Source organism: Lithobates pipiens, unplaced genomic scaffold, assembly GCF_037356315.1.
Source record: "Lithobates pipiens isolate NorthernLeopardFrog02 unplaced genomic scaffold, aLitPip1_a1.2 Scaffold_18, whole genome shotgun sequence".
NCBI lineage: Eukaryota > Metazoa > Chordata > Amphibia > Anura > Ranidae > Lithobates > Lithobates pipiens.
The window spans coordinates 387166418-387191116 of record NW_027507758.1 but is presented as its reverse complement, the minus strand read 5'-3'; the positions used below and the strand labels follow the sequence as shown (position 1 = coordinate 387191116).

General features: G+C 42.5%; 1 protein-coding gene across 1 annotated transcript in view; it reads left to right on the top strand.

Annotated features, from left to right (window-relative positions):
- The first annotated feature begins 3440 nt into the window (after positions 1–3440).
- Positions 3441–24699, top strand: part of KLHL31 (kelch like family member 31) — a 43866-nt gene continuing 22607 nt past the window's right edge. The window contains exon 1 of the mRNA XM_077487809.1: positions 3441–3657. The gene's annotated coding sequence lies outside the window, so the exon portion shown is untranslated. The remainder of the gene's footprint in view (positions 3658–24699) is intronic.

Sequence of the window (24699 nt, the reverse complement as noted above, 5' to 3'; positions counted from 1 at the left end):
TCCATTCCGCCACCAAACAGACACCCTTTTTTGACAATTATGGCTTCCACCCTTCATTTCTACCCAACTCCCTTCCTGAATGTTCAGTACCAGCAGTCCAGGAAAAGATGAACTTTTTCTCAACCAACAACAAACTTCTGCAAGAAACAATGACTAGAACTCAAGAGCACAACAAGGCAACCTTTGACAAGAAGAGACGAGGGGAGTTAGTACTGGTACCTGGTGATTTGATGCGGCTATCCACGGTAAACTTGAAGATGGCGTGTCCTTCAAGGAAACTAGGTCCCAAGTTTTTAGGACCTTTCTCAGTCAAAAGGAAGATTAACGAAGTTGCTTTTGAACTAGAACTTCCAGACTCACTAAAGGTTCATCCGGTATTCCATGTGTCCTTATTGAAACCTTTCACTCCCAATCCATTTCCTAACCGAAAAACCACTCCTCCTGATCCGATCTTGGTTGATGGTGAAGAAGAATTTGAAATAGAAGCCATCCTAAAATTCAGAAGAAGAGGAAACCAGAACCAGTTCTTAATCAAATGGAAAGGATATGGCCCTGAAGAGAACTCCTGGGAGCCCGAGGACAACATTCATGCGAAAAACTTGATTAAATCCTTTAAAAGGGCCCATCCGGAAAAGTTTACCCGAAAGGGCATCCGGAGGCTGCCCCTTGGGAGGGGGCAATGTCATGAAAATCGCATGAAGAGATTGTCCTCCAGGTCTTCTGATTTACGATCGTCGCGGGTACGCACGATCGTACGAATGCCCTTACGTTCGTACACAGGTGCGTGTGCGCGGGCACGTGTGCGGTCGCGTGTGTGCGTCCGTGTTGGCACCAAACGGCCTATTTAAACTAGCCTCTTGCCAATAGTCTTTGCTGTCTGCTCTACAGCGTTATACCTGTGAGACCTGATCCGTATTGTTTGTTCCTGTTTGACCCGGCCTGCCTGTGACCCATCTGCTATCTGCTTGCACCCGACCCCGGCTTGTTGTGATGATTCTCCTGCCTGTTCCCTTGTACTTCGTTCCTGTCTGATATCCGATCCGGCTTGCTTTGACCATCCGTCTGCTAAAGGTGAACCTGCTTATACTGAACTGTGTCATCTGCTGCAAGTAACCTGCTTGTATTGAACTGTTCACCTGCTGTAAGTGCCTGCTCATATTGAACTGCTTATCTGCTGCAAGTACCTGCTTATATTGCGCTGTTTGTCTGCTTCAAGCCACTTGTCATATTGCACTGTTCATCTGCTACAAGTTGCCTACTTCCCTGCACTGCTTATCATCAAGTTACCTGCTCCATTGAACTGTGTTATCTGCTATAAACTACCTGCTGATCCATTCACTGTGATTACCTGCTCCACTGAACTTCACCTACCCATCCTACCCATCTGTTGATCCTGCCAGGCACCTGTACCCCTCCTTACTCCTGTGTTCCCTGTTACATTGCCAGGAAACCGGTAGTGGGAGTCGTAAGGGAGGCCTCTCTCCGCAATCCGGGCTTGCTACTAGAAGGTACGTGACAGGCAGAAAAGGTCTCTGGAATAACGAGTTCCAGAGCCTGGGGGGAGATCCCAGTTGTAACATTCAGGTCCTGGAGATCTCTCCCCATCGCCAAGGTGGCTATGAGCCTTTGCTCTGGAGTAATGGCAAGCCGCATACATGTGTCCTGCTTCTTAATATAGAGGGTTAGCAATGCCAAGAGACAATGAAAGCAGGGGTCCATCAATTCCTAAAATCATCAGGATTATCCTCCTGGAGCTCCCACAGCAAAGGCATATGAGAGAATTGGTCACGATTCAGCAACCAATTCTTGGTCCAAGAACTCCTCCTCCTCCTGTTCCTGGACTGGACTTGAGTCAAAGCAATAACTCCAAGCCCAATGATAGCCCAATCTCTCTGACGAGAACACAATATGGCTAGAATGGCCGTTCAGAAACGAACTGACAAGCACAAACTGAAAAGCACCAATTGACACTCGCCAAACTTCTACTAACATGAAATTAGCAGAAGGAGCCCAAAGGGTGGCGCATGACAATTGAACTTCCTTTTTATCGGCTCGTAGTACATATAGTATGTCACTACGTTCGAGATTGTCGGCCAACAATTGTGTGCCGTTTGTATGCAAGACAAGTTTGGGCCAAAGCTCTTCGGACAAAAGTCTGCGGTTTTGTCGGAGGAAAATCCGATCGTGTGTATGAGGCTTTAGGCTGTCAAAGGACATTCAGTTCCAGAATGCTGCTTAGGGCTCCATGAAATTCTTTGCTCTGACTTCTTGGAAGATTTATATCAATGGATTAGTGAAAGTGACCAGGTGGCTAGGTTCATACACATGCCTGATTAATGTTTCTGGCCAGCAGATGTTTACCTGCCACCACTGGCATTAGAGGATTTTCTAATCTGGCAAAAAAACTGTGGATTGAGTGCCTGTTATCTAATGTCTATAAGCTGCACTACTCTGAGTCTTTAAGAATTCCCAGTGCAGTGTTCCCATGTATGTGCTGCATCATCCTGCCTGTGATTTAGGACAGCTCTGTGACATCTGAGGAAAATTTTTGTATATCTGGTCCCTAGTGCAGCCAGTATGCTTACTCAAGGTTTCTATGTGCAGTGCCCCTGAGTCAGTGGTACAGAACAACCATCTGCATGGGGCGGCACAGTGGTGTAGTTGGTAGCAATAAAAAGGGTCGCTGATTCAAATCCCAACCACTACACTGCCTGCCTGGAGTATGCATGTTATCCCTGTGCCTGCATAAGTTTCCCCCGAGTACCCTGGTTTCCTGCCACACTCCAAAGATATGCTGGTAGGTTAATTGGCTTCTGTCCAAATTTGGGCCTAGTATATGCATGTGGGTTGGGGACCTTGGAATGTGGGCTCTTTGAGGATAGGGACCGATGTGAGTGTGCGATGTATGTGTGGAGCACTGCATAAATTGACTGCACTATATGGGTACCTTAAATAAAATAATGATATAATAGATGAGCCACAATGTGCAGGGATAGGGACAATTGTAGACACTAACTCGGGTTAAACTAGATGGACTGGTGTCTTTATTCAACCTTACTAAATATGTAACTATGTATTAGCACACTTATCCTTTTTTACAAGTAGTGGAAGGGTATTCCACACTGTGCCCAATGTGTGTGAGCACCACCTATCACTCATGCAGTAAAGCTTTATTACAAGTATGCCTGTTATTACCAGATTAGGTCCAAAATAGCCAATTACCAATTGACAAAACATTTTTTTTTTTTTTTTGCTTATCTGAGTTAGACTTTACTTCTACTTAGTTACCTCTACTACAACCAATGTGCTACAGAAAAAGTGCCTCATTGTTCAGAAAGTGTTACAATAACACAAGTATCGTTGGGTGTTGGGTCCCTCCCTAAAGGAGGTGTCAGTTGGGGGTCTGAGGTGGAGTTCGTTTTAAGGATCACTATGCAGACAGTTTGGTCTCTTCTCAATGTGAAAGGAAAGGCTTTAGAGATAGCTCCGTGGTGACAGGTGCAGTCAGGTGGCTGTGTGTGTGTGGGGTAGTGTGAGAGACTACTATCATTCTACACTTTGCCTAAGCCTAGGAGGAGCTGTCCCTCTCTCTATCTCTCTGTCTCTCGTTCTCTTTGTAACAAGATCACAGCTTCAGACCACATTTGACCTAAAAGGGTAAGCTGATCAAATCTACTACTACTTTAAGTTTTTCCAGTTTTTTTTGGGGGGGGGGGGGAATAAGTTTGTGCTTGTATTATTAACTTGTGAAAATAAGTGTCAAATTAGCAGCAGATTGTAACATCCTTGAGAAGAATTTCTAAGAAAAGCTAGGTTGAAAACATAATTGTGTTCTGTAATTTCATGCTGCAATGTTTATTATTTAGGCTCTCTGTTATGTCTTACCATTTCTAAAGAATAAGCATATTAGTTCTGCTATAGTACAATAAATCTTAAGGGGAATAAAATGAAAGATATTCATTGTATCTGTCAGAAATGACTTACAATTTTATTAGTGTTTATTGGTATTATTTGTCCTTGAATCACAACTCATATCAATGTCTAGGACCAAGAATAATGTTTCATGGGGTTATTCATTTTATGAGCATCTAAATGTCACATTACATCTATTTTTTTTTTGATGTCTGAGTTATTAGGCAGCGGAGCAGTTATTAAAAACTTAGAAAGTATAGCAACTGAGAGTCAGTAGAAGTTGAGATAAGCCAGCCTCCTGCAAAACAAACATATTTTTAATAATCAAAAGACTAAAAGAAAAAGTGTTAGTGATTGCTCTCAAAATGAAAGGTGTTTAATGCTTTTAATAACAATAAGGTGTTTGATTATTTTTCAACCCAACATGTTACTAAATAATCTCTATTGTAATAAATGGCTATCACAATTAAATGTAATAAATAAATAAACAGTGGCTTCATTGCAGACTCCTGCTGTACCTCAGAGCACTAGGGAATTTAAAGGAATTTGTCCCAATGGATTGGCATTGACATGGATCCTATCTTTGGATGTACTCTATCTGAGCACTCTAAACTGCTATTTCTGGAACTGACGCTGATCCCTGGTAACAGATGTAGTTAGTGGAATGTGAACCAGAGAGGGTAGAAGCAACATTTGGGAGGTTGGGCAGTATAACACTGAGCAGCTGATCCTCACTTTTGACACGACACTGATAGTCCAAGCACAAATGGGTTGTTTTTATAGAGTGGCCTATAAATAAGACTAGATCGTTCACCTGAGTAACAGACATGATCTATGCTGACTGTTTTTTCTTGCAAAAGATTCATTTTTAGTGTTGACAATTATAATATATATATATATATATATATATATATATATATATATATATATATATATATATATATATATATACATTATATAGTATGCTAATGGGTAAAGAGGTTCAATTATGTCTTGTAAAACAATAAGGCCTCAGCTTTTAGCTGTTTATTGATAAGTGAACAATAACTTCTGTTTACAACTTTTCTTTAGGAATGCATATTTAGAAAATTATAATAAGAGGGATCACTCATGTTTTCTCTAAATGATAGCACGGAACAATGTAGTTACTAATTAAATACTTTCCTTTTTTTCTTTCCTTTTTCATTCATGTAATTTTAGTAATAAAATATAGGCATGCTGGAAAAACTTCCATTTGTTTATTGCAGTGGTCATGCATACCATAAAATATTAAAATACTGTAAAATTAACAGATGTTTAAGGGACCATTAAAACATTTCTGAATTGTATATGTTTTAGTGCCTGCTAGGGTAAATGCACAGGTGAACAAATGATGTCTTTTAGTCACAAAGGCAATAACATTACATTACTGAGATTATATATTATTATAGGTTTTTATATATTATGATACATCATATTTAGGGTCATGTTTTTTTTTTTTTTGTATCTTTTTAGAGCAGGGTTTCTCAACCAGGGTTCCTCAAAAGGTTGCTAGGGGCTCCTTGAGCAATGAGCAATTTCTGCCCTCAAATAAGTTCCCACTGACACCATTGATCTTTTTAGCTATCTGTAAGGGGGTAATTCTATGCAATGACCGCAAGAGTAATGCTAGGTACACACTATCAGTTTTATTTTATTCAACCCAGTGGGCTGAATGAAAAAAAAAGCTAAAGAGCTCCAATGCTAGTAGAGCAATCTTCCCCCTGAGCTTTTATCTTCTGACAAGGGAATGGCCCCCCTCCACCAAAACACATCAGTCAGCACTCGCAGCAATTGGCTGGTTATCCACTGATCGGGTGCCGATCGGATGCTGATTTTCAAGCATACCCATTCAACAGAAGCTGGCCATTTGGCCAGCTTCTGTTGGCCAGGCTGGTGTACAAACATGCCCAATTTAAGCCGGTTTCTGTTGAACCGATTGATACCGGCTGATATTCAGCACATGTGTACCAGGCTTAAGGAGCATTCTTTCTTTCTAATGTGTCATGTGTTATAGATATACAGATTTTTAGCAGAGGTTCCCTGAGTTATTGCAAGGTTTCCTCTGTGTTGAAAAGGTTGAGAAAGGCTTTTCTAGACCTACATCTAGACCTACCCCCTTGTAACCAAAATATAATTTGGCCATATACTTCTTTAAAAAATTTTAATCAATTTGTATTGTGATAATGTAGTGAGACTTTGATGCAACTCTGGTTGAATTTTTTATGTGGTTTTCATATTCTAGGGCATAAATTGCACTGTAAATTAAACCAAAGTAGTACAGAAACCTTTTCCATTCCCTTTTCACATAGCGGGATGTCATATTGATGTGAATAGGTGGCACTGAAAATAATGTGATTACTGTTGTCATGCGATTCTGTAGACTCAAGACACATCTGAAATTGCACTAGTGTGAACCAGGTCTAGAGCAGACTTTTTTTTTAAAACAAAACAAAAAAAACACATAACTCCATAGCCTTCCCCCCATCTAAAATGCAAACCCCAGTTCATGGTATTTTTGTCAGGGTAAAGGGCTCTCTAGGAGCCTGGGAAAGGTGAGGATTTTAAATCTCACAAAAATGCACTTCTGCACATTCTCATGAGATTTGTGATACACAGCTTTCCAAGGATCCAATGGAAAGGTAGGAGGGGCCTAAGTGGGCAGACTGCCATAAGTATCTTTTACTTTCTAAGGTATATGTTAGTGATTTTAGATGGGGATGGGGAAATTGGAGTTAATAAATAGGGCTTAGGTGTTTTTAAATAAATCTGTTCTAAATACAACAGATATGAAAATGATTAACCCTTGACAGTCTGGCTGTCCCATAAAATAATGACCCCTTAGGATGTATTCTAAATTGTCTTTCCAGGACACCTGGGCCCGATTACATTATCTGACTACCTTGGTCCCAGAGCCCTCTGCCTCACCCATATTGCCAGGATGTTTTTTGTTTATTTTTTAATACGTTGTTTTTGTGCAGAAAACAAATTGCCTATGCCATTTGCACAGATTTGCATTTGCAACGATTTTGACACTTGGCATGTTTCATAGGTATTTGATACATACACATTTTACTTCTTCATTGGGGCCTGGAGCAGATAAGAGAAGGCTTGATCCTAACCCCCTCCTAAACACACACAGACTGTACTTCTCCAATATATCTCTGCAACAACATTTTCTGATGATGACTGGATTTATATCATCAATATGTTCTGTGAAGCCAGTAGCATAAACCACGGTTTTCTAGAGCAGCTTTCTTGTTCTTCCCATATTTATTTTCTGGGGGCAAAATTAATTGCTTTAATATTTTAAAAAAAATTACAAAAAGTGTTTCCACCTAGGGGCAATGATTGTTTCACAAAACACCAAAACATTAGTATTTGCTGTATTTCCTCATTCTCATCTTCATTTTTATTTTTCTCAAAAGAAGAAATTTGCCTTCTTTTTTAGGTGTTTTTGTTAGTGTTTACTTTTATTTCTTTACAAGCAGTATGCTGCAGAGTCATATAGTTCTCCCAGTGGGGACCCATTGTATTTGGGGAATGCTTAAAGTCAATCTTGACAGCCCATAATTTTTACGCCTGGTATGCGACTGTGATTAGCAAGGAAAATGGGTGGTCTGTTTTTTATAGCAGTTTTGGACAATAATAATGATGAGACCAGAGACATTATTTTTCAGAGATTTAGCTCACACACACACACACCATAATAATTGCATGCATAGACAGGGTTTATTGAGAAATTAGATTTCTTTGATAGGATACAACCAAAATCTGATTGGATAACAATCCAACCTGGAAAATCATGTGTAGCTCTTAGGCTGGGTTCACATTAGTGCGAATTGGTTTCCCTGCATCCAATTCTAATGACAGGAGAGCCAGTTCATACATCTCCATGGCAGTTGTGGAACGCATTGCACAAGGGTCCTGTGCTTTTTTGGTTCAGTTTCAGGTCCGAATTCCGGCAAAAATTCGGGCCTGACTCATCCCTGAAATGGAGAACACGGATGCACCGGACCCCTGCTGTAAAGCTGCAACCCAGCCTGACTCCTGCTGATTGTTAGCAAATTAGATCTAAAGCCGGTACACACTAGTAGTTTAAATGTAAAAAAAACTGACAGCTCCGGTGTTCTGAGCTATTGTGTTCTGACAGGGAGATGGAGCCAGTCGGCCGCTGGTTTTCCAGCATACTCATTCTGTCGGACCAGCTGACATACACACAGGCTGAATGTCGGACGGTTTTTATTGAACCAGCCGATGTCTCCCAGCATTCGGTCCATGTGTATGGGGCTTAAGTTGACCTTTTTGGAGGTAATTAGCACTTTCATGAATTCCTATAGACAGTGGAAAATTGCTAAGTATTATAGGGATGATAGCTTTCATACACAGGTTAGCATGAGTTAAGAGCACAAGTATTTATTTAAAACAATATTAAATGAATATGTGCTTCACTTGTTCCACCCACTTCTGAATATACAAACATTCCAATTAAACATACCAACAGCATTAAGTACCAGATGGGAATTTCAAGGTACCCATAGACAAATATTGTATTCTGCTAATATTCAAGATGATTTTATGGGTGAACAGGCAACAACTTCCAAAAGTTGTATTATCGTAGGTACAGCATTTATCCTCCTGGATACATAGTTCATGAAAGAAATTGAGATGTTATTATCTGTCCAACCGTGACATCTTGGATCAATGGCAATTATGTTATACAAGGACAAAAACTGATTTATGTGTTCTGTGATGGACAAAGAGGGAGGATTTCTTTCTGCATAGGCACTGGGAATAAGCCATTACACAGATAGCCTTTTATATGTTTTAATAGATATTTTATTTAAATCTGCTAGAATTTTAACAGAATACAATAGCTTTGTATGTGCATCCTCAAAGTCCCAAATGATGATTTGTGTTGTTGATATATTTCTTAAAAGATATATAAGTCAGGTGCTTGTGTAAATCATCATAAATGTGAATCAGCCTGGCAGTCAAGCAGTTAAGTGTATTCAAAAGGACCGTTCAAAAATAGTAGCCTACATTTTTGCTCAGGGCAGGTTCCCTTTCAGGCAAAGCAAGTGCAATGATAATGTGAAATGTGCAGTTACCTATAACAACACAATTTTATGGTTATGGTTTTCGCAGTGACTTAAAAACAAAAAAAACTAGGGACAGCTCCAAAATGAACTCGCCCAAACGCTACCGCTATATATAAAATAGGAGAGCAGAAGGCTCGTGCTCAGGCTGGGCTGTTCACTGCAAGTCCATAGAGATAAAGCTGGCAACTCGGTAGCTTCTTCATTTAAATGTTTTATTTACGCACAATAGCATGTACATATTCCATAAATGCTAATTAACAACAAATAAAGCATTTATATAAAGAAGCTATTGAGTTTCTGGCTTTATATCTATGGACCTATAAAAGGAGACCAATACATATTTCCCAGTGTACAAAAATGTTTACTCACAGAAAAACCTTACAAAATGTTAAATAGTTGCATCTAATAGCTTCACACAGGGCAACAGGTCAGGCTTTTACTGATTTTGTAGCCTCTTAAAGTGGTGTCCCGGCTGAAATTTTTCTCTTTAGATAAAAATACCCCTTTAATACTCATGCTTAGTGTATTCCAGTAAAGCTATGCTGTATACTAAGGTCTGTTTAGTATTTTTACAGTATTGTTTTCTTACTTTTGGAAGTCTCAGCAGACCGTGGCCATCTCCTGTGTGGGCATCTGAAGCTGGAGAGTATCTCTTCCTGTATTCCGTGCATGCTGGATACCCATCATGCACTCGCCAATCTTGCGCATGTGCAATGCGGCGCGGGCAGTATAATAGCTTATAGGTCAGCTTTGCCTATTGCCTCCTGGGAATGATGACACACATCTCCCAGGAAACAGTGCTGGATTGCGAGGAGTAGAAAATGTGGGTGGAACTTCGCTTTAAGCGATCTAGAGAATAAATGCCTATTGAATCCCTTTAAATTTTATTCTTATTCTCCAAAAATAATCCATATACATCCACTACCTAAAAAGGTACTAAACCCGAAAAGAAAAATTAAATATATGGCAGCTTACCCATTTTGAGATGTGGTGACCACATTAGTGTTCTTTTTTTCAGGCTTCCTTTCTTTTATTTTCACCTGGTGATCCTGCCAGTGATACACTTTATGTCTTAAGGTGTCTGCATTCGGGATGAAGTAGTAAAGCAGACATCTTTGGACATCAGCATTGTCAGTCTGGGGGGAGGATAGTGTTATGCCCTGTACACGATAGGATTTTCCGACAACAAAACCGTGGATTTTTTTCCCGAAGGATGTTGGCTCAAACTTGTCTTGCATACACACGGTCACACAAATGTTGTTGGAAATTCCGAACATTAAGAACGCAGTGATGTACAACATGTATTACAAGCCGAGAAAAATTAAGTTCAATAGCCAGTGCGGCTCTTCTGCTTGGTTCCGAGCATGCGTGGACTTTTGTGCATCGGACTTATGTACACACGATCGGAATTTCCGACAAGTTTTGTTGTCGGAAAATTTGAGCACCTGCTCTCAAATATTTGTTGGCAGAAATTCCTACAACAAATGTCCTATGGAGAATGCACATGGTCGGACTTTCGGACAACAATCTCACATCCAACATTTGTTGTCAGAAAATCCTATCGTGTGTACAGGGCATTAGCGTAGCAGATTTGGAAAGACTTGGCTTACAAATGAAAGCTGAACTCCTGCTAACACCTTTTAAGCAGTTACAGCAAACTGTTTTTTTTTCCTTTTGGGATAAAAGTTTTTACATAAAAGCTGGTCATTGTAAGTACCCCTATCAGTGGTAAATGGTTTGTCCCAACCCTTTAACGACTACTTTTGTCTGGACCTCTTTTTCTGCTAAAGTTGAAAAATTACTAGTAATAATAAGGCCTAATGGCTGAGTCACCAGGTGAAATAAAAAATAAAAAATAAATGCAGCAATCACATTTAGGAATCGGTAAGTTTGCATTTTAATCAATTTTGTTTTTGAGTTTAATACTATTTTAATGGCCCTTTAATCTGTTTTCTATTAAATTATTCCTTACTTGGTTTTTCTGCCTCCTTCTAATGTCCCCTCTGAGCTCTTAAACCTGTCCTTTTTCTTCACAGTTCAATTTGTTTAGACCGAAAAAAAAGGCTATGTTAGTTGCGGTCATGTGTGCTGCTCTGTGCACACTACTAATCCCATAGTCCTTAGTTCATCTTGGGAGTGAGCAAGAGAAAGGCGGCTGGTGGTTCTTCTTTTGAGGGGGTGGCAAACAGACACCCCCCCCCCCCATGGATGGTACAGCACTTACCCGCTCATGTGGCTGTGGTGTCCTCTCCTCCTCTCCGGGAGTTCAGTGATGGCTCCATTGTCCGCTCCTCAAGCTTCCTCCGCCGTGTGTCTCCTCTTCCGCCAATGCGCTAGGCATTTAATAGGATCATCTGACACTTTGGCCAATCGGGAGACAGGTTCAAGACCTGCCATCTGATTGGCAGGGAGGACCTTTAGCGTGAAAATAGCGCAGTGGTGTAGTGGGTAGCACTCTCACCTAGCAGAAAAAGGGTCGCTGGTTTGAATCCCAACACGACACAACCTACCTGGAGTTTGCATGTTCTGAATGTGCCTGTGTGTATTTCCTCCAGGTACCCAGTTTCCTCCCATATTCCAAAGTCATGCTGGTAGGTTAATTGGCTTCTGTCTAAATTGGCCCTATTATATGATTATGAGTTAGGGACCTTAGATTGTAAACTCCTTGAGGGTAGGGACTAAGGTGAATGTACAATGTATATGTAAAGCACTGCGTAAATTAATGGCGCTATATAAGTACCATAATAATAGTAATATTCAGGGGCTTCAAAAAAAACACCCCCACATTGGAATCCATGGTCCAGAGCTCTGATATGTAGGACCACCACTGGTCCTACATACAGCATGGCCATGGAGAACAAACATAGCTACCCTCTAACGAGAAGTCAGATTACAGGACCAAGAAGAGAATTTGAAGATTCGGAGGAGGATGAGAGCAATAGAAGGTGCTTTTTTGAGTTAGGGAAAACACACTTGAATAGAATTATTTTTTAAACCAGAGTTTAGTGTCACTTTAAGTACCTTAATTTTTATTTTTTGTTATTTATTAGACTATGAACATGGCATTCTATAAACTGTAGAAAATGATATGTAAATCTAGAATAGGCTACATTAAGGTTACATCATCCATAAATAACTTATCTAAAAAAGAGAATTAGGACCATGCAGACTTTACTGGTACCAGAGAGGAATGGTCAGACATTATTAGATAAAAAACTAAATGTGTATTATAAAAGTAATGAGGTCCTGAGGAAGCAGTTAGTTGTAAAACACATTGAAATCTAGGAATATATAGCAAAGACTTACTCTTGCAGCTTGAATATATGCCTATATCATCCACTCTACTCATATTTGTATAACTATCTAAAAAGTCAGCTGTCAGTATTCAATATGTGTAAATATACAAACACAAAAAGTACATAAAAAATAAATAAAAAATCAGTGCTGTATGAATAATGTTGATCCTCTTCAACAAGTATACAAATGTGCATAAACAAAATTACGTTTTAAATTAAATAAAATAGATCACAATAAAGCGAATAAAAGTCCATCTTTCCAATGAACTAGTTCCAGTGTTATTACTCCACAATTTCAGAAATAGGGCGGCACAGTGGTGTAGTGGTTAGCACTCTCACCTTGCAGTAAGAAGGGTCACTGGTTCAAATCCCAACCATGACACTACCTGCCTGGAGTTTGCATGTTCTCCCTGTGCCTGCGTGGGTTTCCTCTGGGTACTCCAGTTTCCTCCCACATTTCCAAAGACATGCAGGTAGGTAAATTGGCTTCTGTTCAAAATTGGCCCTAGGATATGAATGGGGACCTTGGATTGTGGGCTCCTTGAGGGTAGGGACCAACATGAGTGTGCAATGTACAGGGATGGGGACAATTGTAGACACTCACTCAGGTTGAACTGGATGGACTGGTGTCTTTATTCAACTTAACTAACTATGAAACTATGAAACACTAGAACTATTTCATTTACACTCATGGACTTTTATTCACCTTATTGTGATCTATTTTATTTCATTTAAAACTTAGTTTTGCTTATGCACATTTGTATACTTGTTGAAGAGTATCAACATTATTCATACAGCACTGATTTTTAATTTTTTATGTACTTTTTGTGTTTGTATATTTACACATGTTGAATGCTAACAGCTGACTTTTTTAGATTGTTATAAAAACATGTATCACCATTATTCATATAGCGCTGATTTTTTATTGTTTTTCTTTTTTTTATGACTTTTTTTAACTACGGTACTTTTCTAATAAACATTCAATTTTTTATCTATTAATGTCTGGCCATTCCTCTCTGGTACCAGTAAAGTTTGCATAGTTTACTAATTCTCTTTTTTGGTTATACTGTAAAATATTAAATAATATTATGAAACAGTTTAATCAGACACAAGTAATTGAAGCTATGCGCCTGCACATTCATTTACAGGTCTATTCTCTTCTCTTTCATATTCAAGCTGCCAAATGACTTTCAATATTTACCTTGCCCATTACCCATGAGATACTGAGGGATCAACACAAGACACAACATTAATTAAACAATATACACCAAGCTCTGCAGTAAAAGTTTATACCTGATAGGAGGTAGGAGTTAAAAACATCAGTTTAAAAACGTCAGTTTAAAAACATCAGTTTAAAGCATTCTTTCTACTTCGGCGGTGACAACTAGTTTGTACATAGTGCCACCTACAGCGTTATAGATTGTTTTCTGGCAATTATTTGTGATTTATAGCTGTGCTACAGCAAATAAAAATGTCCAGAAATGTTTTTTTCTGATTTAAGGGAGCCTGCTGTCTTGCATCCCTACAAAATGTCCTTACAAACGTTTTTATTTTTTTCATTGTACACAGTATTATTATCAGCGTAAACTATTTTATATATTGAGAGGAAGGGTTAGATTTAATCTCTGGCTGCTCATATATATTCTGACCTCACTACACAGTTATGGGTTATGGATTTCTTGAGCATTGCCCGCTGTGGCATATAAAAGGTAATATTACATGGAAGATGACAGCTGGAGTTTACAGTTACACCTCTTGCTGAAACTGCAGCCAGGAAAGGCACTTTAATCTGCTTAAGACACACCTCGATAAAAAGTAGCTTATTAAACTTACATCAGCTAAGTGACCTGACATTTCTTCTTTTTACATTTAAAGAGACAGTATAACTAAGAAATGATGTACCCTGATCTACAACATTCCTTGGATAGATTAAAATTCATTATTTTGCATAGATGAGAACTTTTGACTATAAATCTATATTTAAAGTCTGGTACTAATTTACAAAGTGTGTGTTCTAATTAAACTTTAGCAAGCTTTTGTCTCCCAAGCCAATTATGGCTTAAAAAGGTTGGCGCCATCTACTTTCAAAGCATTAATCTCCATTCTTATGGTGGGTACACACGGGTCGCAAATCGGCTGAAAATAGTCGGTTTGGCAGGAACCAGCTCACTTTGGGCCCATGTATTGCTTACTGTCGAACGGGCATGCTGGAAAACCGGTGTCCAATCAGCAATGGCAGCCAATGGCTGACTGGTGTGTTCTGGCGGGGCAGTGGTCCCCTTGTCAAAACTCAATAGCAAAGCAGGGGAGATCGCTGTACTAACATTACTTGCTTTATTACAGAGATCTGTCTGGGTTTTTTTTTTTGTTCAGCCCCCTGGGTTGAACAAAAAAAAAATGTATAGTATGTACCCAGCTTTATTTAGAGGGTATCACCATTTACATATTAACTCTTTCACAGCTTCTTTTCACACACAGGGTGATAAAACAAAACAAGTGATAATGGTCATTCGCACCTCTACTCTACTATATTAGTGTAGAGTGATGCCAATGGCAGGAGTGAAAGTGTGACCATTAGGGATGAGCCGAACACCCCCCGGTTCGGTTCGCACCAGAACTTTCGAACGGACCCCAAATTTGTACAAACTTTAGAACCCCATTGAAGTCTATGGGACTTGAATGTTCGAAATTAAAAGTGCTAATTTTAATTGCTAATATGCAAGATACTGTCCTAAAAAGGGTTTGGGGATCTGGCTCCTGCCCCAGGGGACATGGGTCAATGCCTAAAATGTTTTTAAAAATTGCCGTTTTGGTGGGAGCACTGATTTTAATGACAATTAAAGTGAAAAAAAAGTGAAATATTCCTTTAAATATCATGCCTGGGGGGTGTCTGTAGTATGCCTGTGAAGTGCCACGTGTTTCCCATGTTTAGAACAGTCCCTGCACAAAATGACATTAAACGGAAATAACATCATTTAAAACTGCTTGTGGTTTTAATGTTATATCTGGTTCCTGCAATATGGCTATTAATCATTGAGAAAAATGGCATGGGTAGCCCTCCCTGCCCATTACCAGCCCCTTTGGGTCTTGTACGTATATTAAGGGGAACCCCGTACCCATATTAAAAAAAGGAAATGCGTGTGGCCCCCAGGCCCTATATAATATAATTTGTTTTGTCGTACATCTTTTTTCATCTCACTTGCTGTTGTCTCCTTCCGTTTGCAAGTAGGAGATGTTTGTAAGTTGGATGTTTGAAAGTAGGGGCCTGCCCTATATGCTCTTCAGAAATGGCGGAACAAGGTGTTGGTTTTGCCACAACATTGTAAGCCCTCAAAGTGACTCTTGGTGGGCGCTGCAGCGCCCTGCTGTGAACGATTATATCAAGAATTGTAATTACATGCCATTGTTGAACAGTGGTAGAAAATTTGACCTTTGGCGGTTGTGGTGCTGGTGCCACAACACTATAAGTCCTCACAGTTACTCTGGGTGGGCACAGGAACGGGCCCTCCTGTGAAATATTATATCAAAAATTGTAATTAAATGCCCCTGTTAAACAGGGGCAGAAAAATTGGGCCTTAGGCACTGGTGCTGGTGCCACGACACTGCAACCTCTCCCATATACTCTAGTTTTATTGCAGGAATTAGCCCTGCTGCAAAGCATTGCATCAAAAATTGTAATTAAACGCCCCTGTTAAACAGGGGCAGAAAAATTGGGCTGGTGGCATCACCCAGAACCAGAAATGTTCTTCCAACATATCAGCGGAGGAGGAAGAGGATAGACAATCAACATAACAGGACAGTCACTCAGCATCAGCATAGGCAGTCTTGAAGGGATGTGATATTTAAAAAAAAATTATTCGGTTACATCAGCTTCAGGTGCTTGGTAGCTGTAGGTTATCCAAGACTGATTCATCTTGATGAAGGTCAGTCGATCAACTGATTCGGTGGACAGGCGTACCCTGTGATCGGTAACAAAGCCACCAGCAGCACTGTAGGTGCGTTCCGAAAGAACGCTGGATGCAGGACAGGCCAGTAGCTCAATTGCATACTGTGCAAGCTCTGGCCAGTGATCCATCCTCAAGACCCAGTAAGCCAGAGGATATTTGGTGGGAAAGGTGTCCAAGTCTGACCTTGCCCCTAGGTATTCCTGCACCATGTAAATCAGACGCTGGCGATGGTTGCTGGAACCGATCATACCTTGGGGCTGCAGACTAAAAAATTGTCTGAAAGCATCAGTCAGACGGCCACCTTCTCCACCGCTCCTTCTGACCGATGCCTCAGCAACACGTTGTCCAGGACCAGGAGTTTGTAACCTCCCAGTCTCTGGGAACGCGTTGCACAGACCTTTCTGCAAGGCCTCCCGGAGATGTCTCATCCTCTGCTCCCTCTGCGATGGCAAGATAAGGTCGGCAACCTTACCCTTGTACCGTGGATCAAGGATAGTGGCCAGCCAGTAATGGTCCCTCTCCTTGATCCAAAGAATACGAGGATCCTTCCGCAGGCTTTGCAGGATCAGGGAGGCCATGCAGCGTAGGTTAGCTGAGGCATTCGATCCGGAGACCTCTGGGTCACTAAGGACAACATGATACGCAGCTACCTCCTCCCAGCCACGTACAAGTCCACAGGTTTCTTGGAACTGTAAATCATCCCTACAAGACTGCTGCTGCTGCTGATGCTGAGTGCCAGCCTCCACCTCCATGCTGACACAATCATCCTCCTCCTCCTCTTCCTCCTCCTCATCCTCTTCCTGTGTGATGGGTGGCACAGCAGGAACACTGTCTGGATAAAGGGGGCCTTGAGAGGCAAGGAAGTTCTCCTCTTCCTGCCTCTGTTCTGCCTCAAGTGCCCTATCCATTATTCCAAGCAGCATATGCTCCAAGAGGTGGACAAGAGGTACAGTGTCACTGATGCATGCACTGTCACTGCTCACCATCCTTGTGGCCTCCTCAAACGGTGACAGGACAGTGCATGCATCCCTGATCATGCCCCACTGGCGTGGTGAGAAAAAACCAAGCTCCCCTGACCCTGGTGCCGTAGTCGCACAGGTACTCATTGATGGCCCTCTGCTGCGTGTGCAGCCGCTGCAGCATGGCCAACGTTGAGTTCCACCTGGTGGGCATGTCACATATAAGGCGGTTCTTGGGCAGGTTCAACTCCTTTTGGAGCTCAGCCAGCCGAGCACAGGCATTAAATGATCAGCGGAAATGCACACAGACTTTCCTGGCCTGCTTCAGGACATCCTGTAAGCCTGGGTACCTGCCCAAGAACCGCTGCACCACCAGGTTAAGGACGTGAGCTACACAGGGCACATGGGTCAGTTGTCCCTGTCGGAGGGCGGAGAGGAGGTTGGTGCCATTGTCGCAAACCACCATTCCTGGCTTAAACTGGCGTGGCGTCAACCACCTCTCGGCCTGCCCCTGCAGAGCTGACAAAACATCCGCCCCAGTGTGGCTCCTGTCCCCCAAACAAACCAGCGCAAGCACGGTATGGCATCGTTTTGTCTGTGTACTTGCGTAGCCCCTGGAACGCCTACGGAGCAGCGCTGGTTCTGAGGACCGAGCACTGGAAGAGGCCATGGAGGAAGAAGAAGAGGAGGGGCTGGAGGAGAGAGGTGTGTCACAAACAATAGTAGCATTTTGGAGGCGTGGTGGTGGAACAACCTCCAACACTACTGCACCTTGTCCTGCATCCTTCCCAGCTGACAGAAGAATGACCCAATGGGCCGTGAAAGACAGGTAACGTCCCTGTCCATGCCTGCTGGACCATGAGTCAGCGATAATATGCACTTTACCACTGACCGCCCTGTCCAGCGAGGCAAGGACATTGCCTTCCACATGCCGGTAGAGAGCCGGGATCGCCTACAGTGAGAAAAAGTGGCATTTGGGGACCTGCCACTGAGGAACCGCACATTGTACAAACTCACGGAAGGGGGCAGAGTCTACCAACTGAAAAGGCAGCAGTTGAAGTGCTAGCAATTTAGCCAAGCTAGCATTCAACCGCTGGGCATGTGGATGGCTGGGAGTGAACTTCTTTCGCCGGTCCAGCAGCTGGGGCAGGGACATTTGCCTGCTATAATCGGACGTGGGTGTACTGCTAGCAGAGTGCCCGGAAGCACTTTGCTGTGACACACCTAATTCTACACCTTCATTCCTCTCAGAGCAGGTTTCAGAGAGGACTGAAGGTCTAGTGGGGTTGGAGATGCCAGCTGATGAGGAGCAAGGAGAGGTCCGCTTTGTTCTTTGGTGTGGGTCTTTGAGGTACGCTTGCCAACGAGCTGCATGGCAGGTCAACATATGTCTGATCAAGCATGTGGTGCCCAAGCGGCTGATGTTTTGGCCACGCGAGATACGCTTGAGACATATGTTGCAAATAGCAGCGGTGCGATCTGATGCACTTGTCTCAAAAAAGGCCCACACCAAAGAACTTTTAGAATAACGCGCAGAGGCAGCGCCCTGCACAGGCGGAGCTCTGCGGTGTGATTCAGTCGGTGTGCTGCCCCTACGCTGGCCCCCGGATGGCATCCTGCCTCGTTGGACATGTGCCTCCTCCTCCTCCTCCTCTCTCCTACCAGGCACCCACGTGGAGTCAGTGCCCTCATCATCCCCTCCCTCTTCATCGCTGTAGCAAACCTGGCAGTATGCTGCAGCTTGTGGAACATGACTGCCAGATTGCTGTCCTTCTTGAGCATCCCCTCTCTCTGCATTCACGCTACTGCCTTCCTCTAGCTGAGTGTCATCATCAGAGCCTACAAAACACTGGGCATTCTCCTGGAGCATGTACCCAACACTGTGCTCAAAGAGTTCAGGAGACTCCTCAGGAGGACGTGGTGGGTCTAGGGAAGGAGTCACTGATGATGACATTGAGACGAGGGAAGACGATGCGTTGGCAGCTGCTTTGCTAGTACCCTGAGACTGGGTGAGAGAGGATGACGAGGATGAAGAGGGCTTGGTCATCCACTTTACCAAGTCGTTGGCATGTTGCGGCTCAACATGTCCAGCTGCCGAAAAGAAGGACAAGCGTGTCCCATGGCCACGTGCTGATGACGATGCACCGCGTCCACGATCAGCACTGTTGTCTCTAGACACAGAGCCTGCTTGCCCTCTTTTATCGGCTCGCGCCTGTCTGCCTCTCCTTGCTGGCCTTCCAGACATTGTAATGGCCCGAAGGGAGTTTGGTAAAACAGCAATTGGGTAGTGTATATTGTGCTGGAGGCACACAACACCCACTAACTCCTGCAGATGCCTTTATTATAGAACACCAGCAATAAAGGGGTATACTGTACTGGAGGCACACAACACCCACTAAGCCCTGCAGATGGCTCTATTAGAGAACAGCAATAAAGGGTAGATACAGGTGTATATTGTGCTGGAGGCACACAACACCCACTAACTCCTGCAGATGCCTTTATTATAGAACACTAGCAATAAAGGGTAAATACAGATGTATACTGTGCTGTGCTGGAGGCACACACAACTTCCAATAACTCCTGCAGAATGCAGATGGCTCAAATAGAGAAGAGCTATGTAGGTGGATATAGCGGTGTGTACTGGGTACAGAGCACGCAGACAGCACGCACAAGCTCCTAACACTGACTGCAAGCTCTATTATAAAAGATAGATATATCGCTAGCTATATAGGTGAATATAGCGGTGTATACTGCGGTCAGGGTACGCAGACAACAACCACTACAGAAGAGCAAGATCTAAAAATCGGCCGATAACGATCGGTGTATACTGTGTTGAAGGTACACAGAACACCCACTAACTGCTTCAGACGCCAACACACTACACAAGGCCGCAGCGCTATCGGCCTTATATAGTGTGGGGCATGTACTACACAGCCATCCTGCCTGTGGCTAATCATGGCTCTCCTCGCTACCGGCGCTGTGATTGGCCAAGCATGCGGGGTCACAGTGCATGCTTGGCCAATCATGAGCCAGCAATGCACTGCGCCATTGCAGTGCATTGTGGGTCGTGAGCGCCACACGAATTTGGAGCGAACGGCCCATAATGTTCGGAATTCGCCGAACGGGCGAACAGCCGATGTTCGAGTCGAACACGAAGCTCATCCCTAGTGACCATCTGATCACTTCTACATGGTGCCACGCAAGCCAGCATACTCATCCTATGGCAGGAGCTACTTTGACTATCTCAAACCTTTTACTTTTAGCTTAGTTGTTCTAAGTATGGTATCAATGAGTCTCCAAGTGACTGTAGATTTATATCCCTGTCTCTGTTCCATTCCAGAAAGTTTTCTTCCCTTCCTGTTCCAGAGACACAACAGGACGCTTTTGGGAGTCTCTTTAAAGCGAAAGGGAAATCCCACTGTTGACAACTATCATCGAATTAGGTGTTATTATTGCAAGGTATACTCATACTTTCTTTTTGCCTGGCAAATGGTATGAGGACAATTATTGTGGGAAAATCTCTCCAGTAAGGGCTCAGATGGCAATAAGTACCTGATAATCTGGCTAGAGTCTTTTTATACAGGCATCATCTGTTCAGTTACAATTTTGCTAAGAAAAGACAGATTCAGTTTCTACATTCGTCTTCTGTTCAGTTTACATCAGATTGCACTTCAGTTCAGTTCATATCATTCTGCATCCATTTTTGCAGCCGTTCTTGCATAAACCAATCATAGGTGACAAAAGTATAAACAAAAATGTTTTTTGCATAAAAACAGACATAAGTGGAAGGTATATAAGCAGATAGCATCTGTTTACATCCACTTACATCCATTCCAGGTCTGTCTACATGCAAAAAGGACACAACAGTGGTGGCCAGTCCATGAGGGGCACTCGGGCACCGCCCCCTCTCTCCAGGCCACCCCTTTATATGCAATGGATAGATTCATGCATAGCATGAATCTATCCACGGCTGCCAATGCCACCCCTGATTTATGCATCCAGCCTCTTAGAGCCAGATGCTCTAATAGGCTTCAAAACAGGATGGGCTCAAGTCGCTGAGAATGCGATAGGAGCCCACCCAGGTGTGTTAGAACAGCAAAAGAATATTCGCTGTTGAAACACCACTGAGCCTCAATCCGGCTAATCAGAAGTTGGTGTGAGACCTGTTTTCCGATCGGCCAAAAAGTAAAGACTCCTGATTGGCCACCGAGGGGGAGAGAGGAAACAGAAGCTGCTGCTGCCGTCGCCATGATGACCAGTGGAGAGCAGAACAGGAGGCCGCCAAGCAGGGGAAGCCGCCAGTGATGGGGTAAGTGCTACCAAACGGGGGGTGGCATACTTTTTGCTGCCCCCCCAAAAAATAAATTTCCACTGGCCGCCACTGGGACATAGCCTTGTTCTGTTTACGAAAACTGACCTAAACGGTTACAGCTATAGATGGATGTAAACGGATGATCATCTGTTTATATCTGCCCGCCCAAAGACATGCATTTTGGTCCATCTGAAAAACTGACAGATAGCTCTAGACTAGGGGTGGATAATTCATTTTCTCAAAGGGGCCACTGGGACTGTTGTGGAGAGTCAAACTTAGTTCTGCTCAATATTAATGTAGGACATGTGAAGGCCTATAAGTATGTAATATATAGAAAACAAACACCTGGCACTAGGAATAATAGGTACAACTGCTCATGCAAAGGATCTCTTACAGATGGACGGTCAGGAGGTGTTAAAAAAAAGGTGGCTGAGCCATGGTTTTACCACCCCCTGGCTGCTCACCTGAACAGTAGAATGACAGCCAAACAGGATTTTTCATATGCCACAGTATTTTTAACTTGGGCTGCAGCGTTTCACAAGCACCACTGATTGTCAAACTCACCACCTGAGTTCAATAGGGCAGTGCTGAGCCTGTCAGCTTGCTCACTAAGGAAGTTCAGGGAAGCATGCTGGAGAGTGGAGGTACCAAGGGCTGGATAAGGACAGCCAAAGGGCCGGGTGTGGCCCTGAGGCCACAATTTGCCCAGGACTAATCTTCTACACTGTATGCCCATGTAAAAGGGTCTCTACACTTTAACCACTATGCAGCATCATATATTTTGATGAACAGCTGCTGTCAAAAACAATTTAATCTAATAATAAAATCTAATGGTTCTCACTGCTTCCTGGCAGATGCTCAAAAGACCAATGCATGCCCAAGAGTAAAACGTAGTTAAGATTCCAAAGAAATCTTTAGCTGTTGGAGATTTGCGGTCTGCTGTCTCATGTCTATATATTTGGCATTAGCTGCAAATAGAGATACAGTACAGGATCTGAAATGTATAGCCACTGTATTATTGGATTATAGGCTATAAAGTCATCGGGTGAAACACCTGTCAAAACTTTTTTCTTTACTTTTACATAGGATTGGGAAGGGATAGCTTATTTTTTGCTCTTAATAGCTAGATTTATCCTATTTTTTGTCTCATTTACACCCAGGGCATTAATGTGTGCTGAACTCAATATTTCCCTAGTCTGCAGTGCATTCTGCATATATTCCTATGGACAACTTGCTGGAAGCCAGACACATACAGGACCACCAGCCCATTTCTATAGGAATAAATGAAGAATTAACTCTAGCCAAGTGGAAGAAATAAAGAAGGGGAAATAAACCCATCGAGAGTGATATAGAAAGCAATAAGAAACCCAGTTAGAGGGACTGCTTTAACCAAAAACCAAGAAAAAAACTGGACGTAGTTCCATTTAAGACCACATTAATGGCCAATATATGTAAATTGTTTATATAGAACCAGTGAACCCTTATAAATATCAGTGAGGATCCTTACCTTAATATAAATAAACAAAAGAAAAAACTCTTAAAGCGGGAGTCCGCCGGGAGTGCGCCGTTTTTTTTTTATTAAAAGCCAGCAGCTACAAATACTGCAGCTGCTGACTTTTAAAATAATGACACTTACCCGCCCAGTGCGCCCGCGATGTCGGCACCCGAAGCCGATCTCTCGATCGTCTCTCGGGTGCTGCCGCCGCCATCTTGGGTATGGGAATCAGGAAGTGGAGCCTTTCAGCTTAATTTCCTGGTTCCCTACTGCGCATGCGCGAGTCGTGCTGCGCAATAAGGATGGTGCCCGCTGCCTCTGGGATCCGTGTGTTTCCCAGCAGGCAGCGGGGGACCTTCGGAAAGGGGCGTAGATTCTGCGGAAAGGGGCGTACCTTCTGCAAAATCTACGCCGGAAGTGGGTGCAGATACCTGTACTGTACAGGTACCTGCACCCCCCTCCCCCCTGAAAGGTGCCAATTGTGGCGCCAGAGGGGGGAGGGTTCCAATGAGCGGAAGGTCCACTTTAGGGTGGACCTCCGCTTTAATTATAATGGACTCAGAGTTTTTTTTTTCATTCTTTTTTTTTTTGGAACTGATTACCAATAGCATAAACAAACAAAGCATCAATAAATAATTTAATCAATATTTTTTTTTTTTTTTATTTATTTTGGCCTGTTAAAAATATTGTTATAAAAGTCTTGTATGAAAATACATAATATTGTAAAACATAACAAAGCAAAATCAAGCTACCCTATACAGTGCTGTTTTTAAAGTGGAAGTAAACCCATCAATTTAAACAGTTAAAAAAAAGGCATGCCGGGAATGCTAACTGCACATTGGCTGTGCTCTCAGATGGCAGCTTCCTTGTCTGAAAACGATAGGGGAGTTTACTTCCAATTTAGTCAGGAAATTTGTAGCACCTAATAATCCAATGTCGTGCACAAATCTTATTTTCAAAAATGCATATACAGTAAAACCTTGGATTGCGAGTAACTTGGTGACCAAGTGTTTTACAAGACGAGACACATTTTTAAATACATTTTAGCTTGATAAATGAGCCAGGTCTTGCAATACGAGTAGCATCATGTCACAACTGAGTATAAAAGCGGAAAGAGGCGCCTCTAATTGTGATAAAACACGCTTATGCTCAAAAAGCTCAAAGTAGCTCAATTAAAATGTGCAGAAGAGCACAAAAAAAGCACAAGCTTCTTCAAGCTGAAATAAAAGCTTAAATGCCTGTAAAAGCTGAGCTGCAGTGTACACAAACCCTAATGCCGCATACATACGACTGGACTTTCCGGCAGACTAGGTCCAACGGAATCAGCCCATTGGACAATCCGATCGTGTGTGGGCTAATCCGATTTTCATTTAAAAAATCAGACGGACCTAGAAATAGAATATGTTTCAAATCTGTCCGACGGACTCAATTCCTATCGGGAAAACCGTTCGTCTGTATGCTGGTCCGAAGGACCAAATACAACGCAAGGGAAGCTATTGAGCTACTGGCTATTGAACTTCCTTTTTTAGTCCTGTCTTACATCATCACATTCTAAACTAAGGGACTTTCGAACAGACTTAGTCCATTCGTATGTAGCCAAGTCCGTTCGTTCCTAAAGTCCGTCGGAACTCAGCCGAAAGTCCATTGAGAAGAACGTT